Raw genomic sequence first — 3,726 nt, forward strand, 5'->3', positions numbered from 1 at the left:
TGATCAGGCCACGGCGTTGAAACAATCCTTATTAATATTTAGGCCTTCACTATAGCTAAAATGTCACGTAGCCTACCTGGCCGTTAAGGCACATCAAAACTTCAGCTGCGTAAAAAAAATTACTCAAAAACATAATTTAAAGTGGATTGATATATTAATGTGCAATGTTACACAAAATCCCATAAAGTTGTTGAAAAAAACATTTATATCAAGTTCAGTTGCTCAGTAAATAATAAAAGCATGAATATATTAGGAAAAAAAATACAAAAAGTCCTCCCAGATTCACTTCGATGCTCAGATTGAATAAAAAAAGAGCAGCAGTGATGAGAGCGGGACTAAAGAATGCTTTGGAGCGCACGTCATATGAGAATCACATGGGACTTGACTGTGGCACACAAAGTGATTTTTTTTAAATAGTTTATTGGTCAGCGAATCTTTTTGCTGACCAATAAGTGGCACGGCAGACATATTAAGATCACTCTTATTTGGAATCTAAGATACTACTCACACGCCTTACATTATTAGTGTTTCTGATGTACAGATGTATGTTACAGAACAGCCATTCCTGACTCAAACACAGTAGCCTATGTTTCCCGGGGGTGCTCGAGCGCAAGAGTAGCCTAAACGAAACACTAAGATATGTATTTGAAACCATGCTCTCTACGGCCGAGTCAACCATTCTGGAGATGTTGTTGTCTAAACCAATTTTTTTTGTCAAAATCAGTGAACATCTCATCAAGATCCGTTACCTGTCCGTAGCCTACTGCGTGTGGACTGAAAAAAATAATCCAGTCTGGTCCTTAAACAGAACGAGACAAACACAAGAATGTGTGTGTGTGTGTGTGTGTGTGTGTGTGTGTGTGTGTGTGTGTGTGTGTGTGTGTGTGTGTGCGTGCGTGTGTGTGTGTGTGTGTGTGTGTGTGTGTGTGCGTTGGCCCTGTAGATACCGCTTCTTTTCTTTCTTTCTTTCTTTCTTTTTAATCACATGTAGTTTCTTACACAGGAAAATGACATTTCATCCCTGCGTATACATCTATTGCCTACCTCTTGTCCTATCCTGGTCCTATCACGTGGCCTGTGGCGCCACCGTGTGGACTAGGTGACACGCAGACTCGGTGCTGTACGGGAGTAAAACTGCAACCTCTGTTTCAGGCTACCACCTGCATTTAGGGTTAGTAAAATTGTTTGAAATGTTTTATATTATACTATCTGTGTTTGAAACGCAGCACCAACATATATACAACAACATGGGTTGGTTATATACTATCTATGGTTGGTCCCCATTCAGGCTGCACTCACACACACAAACCAACACAACATCATATTCTCACTCACAACTTAATGTAGCCTATGCTTTACTGTTGTGGCTGGCAGTTTTTTCTTTCGTCCTTTCGGGGGTGCAATATGCATTAGGACATGATATACAGCATCTGGGCCATTCCGCCAAATGGGTGACATTTCTGTCCCCAAGCCTTCAAAGGTATAGGCTACATTTGCATGAAAATGTATTATAACATACATTAATGTATTAAGCAATGTGTCTTCCACATTGACCTGATTATGAATTTAAAATATGTATTTTATAACACTGATAAAAACTACAGTTTACACTGAAAAATAGCATTTTTAACCTGTTCCCACTCTCTGACACAACACTTTACTATGAAATATAATGAAATAAATCCTCCAGAAATCTTAATATTTTTGCACTGCTGTGTGATTCTATGTTCAATATGCTTCAATGCAAATGTTGTCATCAGAAATCCATAATGTTTTAGTTAAAATACACATGTTAGTCGTGTCCCCAGGTTTACACTCAGTCCTGTTACCCTAACACATTTAACGCTCTAAAGTCCTTGCAACATTACAAACAGCCCTTGCTAAACTGGAATATGAGCACTGTAGCTCTTCTGATGTCATGGGAAGACCAAAAGTAGGTTCCCCCCTTTTATTTTCACTATATTGGATTATATTGTAACAATAGTTGACGGGGTACATCTTAACGTTCAGTCCTGTTACCTAAATTATTTCTTTAATGTTATTTGTTTATTTTTAAAATAATACTTTTTAATAAATCACCAGAATGTGCTGAGTGTACTCATGCTACTAGAATGGACCCTATGTATCTATATTTGCATGTTTATGCCAATTATATGTTAAAAAACTCAGTCCTGTTACTTTCAGTCCTGTTACTTTAATAAATGTATATATATTATAAACCTAGTTAAAAATGCAATACAATTTCCTGAGATTGACCAATATATATTTTGAATGGTTAAATATATGTGTTATGAGATTCAGCTTTGATAAAACAAAAAATCTGAAGTTTAATTTGGAAGAGTTACATCATGCAAATGTCACCCATTTGGTGGAATGGCCTATCTACAGCAGCCACCAGGAGGCAGCAGAGGCTTCCATATAACCAACTGTGTGCAGCCAAGGAGGGTCTGAATTCCTGTGTGTCCTGTCCTCCCTTTAAAAATATGACTAAACCATGAAACAAACATAAAATAATAGTTTGTATGTAAGTAATCAACTGGAAAAGTTTCATGATGATATCTATAAGGTAACATTTGAACCCTATTCACCTGCAGTGACTGAATGGGCAAACCACATGAACATCCCACGTACGCTGGTCTGGTTTATGATATTAATCCTGTTATTCAGTAAAGATATTAAATAAAAAAGACAACATTTTATTAATTATGGATATACTTTTTTTAATTCCATAGAAACTGCAGCATTAGATACGTGCTGAAGCCGTAAAGCCCGCACATCCTCATCCACATGCATTCTATCAACGGCAAGCACTGGTGCAGGGAGAAGAGACAGGGAAACACTGAGGCTGGAGAAATGGGCTGTGTTCCAAATCACATATTTTTTCTTTTTACTACACTACATACTAAAGTACTGAAGAGTTTTAGGGCTACAGGAGGGAAAAGAAAATCAGATAAGGAAGATTTATTTTATCATTATGTCAAGAAATATTAAGAATAAAGACAATTATTGGGGCGCACTTAGCTCAGTTGGTAGGGCGTGTGTGTGTGTGTGTGTGTGTGTGTGTGTGTGTGTGTCCGGACCGGGCCCAGCAGCAGACCCGGGTTCGATTCCCGCCCGCGGTCGTTCTCTGCATGTCACTCCCCTCTCTGCCCAATTTCACCTCTGTCTCTCTGCACTGTCAATAAAGCATAAAAATGCCAAATAAATATCTTTAAAAAATAAATAATAATAAAGACGAATACTCCAACATGCTATTGGAGTTGGTGGGGCATTTATGTATTTTCAGCATACTACAATTGGCGTGCATGTATTGGGACACCCTAAATCTTGGTCTGGCATACTAAATAGTATGGAAGTATGGGGATTGGAACGCAGGGACAGTCAATCCAAATAGGGGGGGGGGGGGGGGGGGGAGAACTCAGAGGGGCTTTTATTTTTTGCAAACTAAAACGGCATGTCGTCCTTAAGGGATATAAGATATAGATAATTCCTACAGTTAGTTACATCCTCTACAGATTAAGACCCATACATATGCGTTTTAAGAGCTCAAATGACAGTTTGTACAGAGGTCAATGAGTCTGAAGAAGCTATAGCCTGGAGAGACCAAACCTGATCTAGAAAAGCTATACATTTGTGTCTCTCCCGCAGATCATTCTGGACTTCCTCAAATCTCAGTGATGTCAAGAAAAGAATTGAGGGGGGGGGGGGGATGGACACGAGATGCTG

Source organism: Ammodytes marinus, assembly GCF_949987685.1.
Source record: "Ammodytes marinus genome assembly, chromosome: 21".
In the NCBI taxonomy this organism is placed as follows: domain Eukaryota; kingdom Metazoa; phylum Chordata; class Actinopteri; order Uranoscopiformes; family Ammodytidae; genus Ammodytes; species Ammodytes marinus.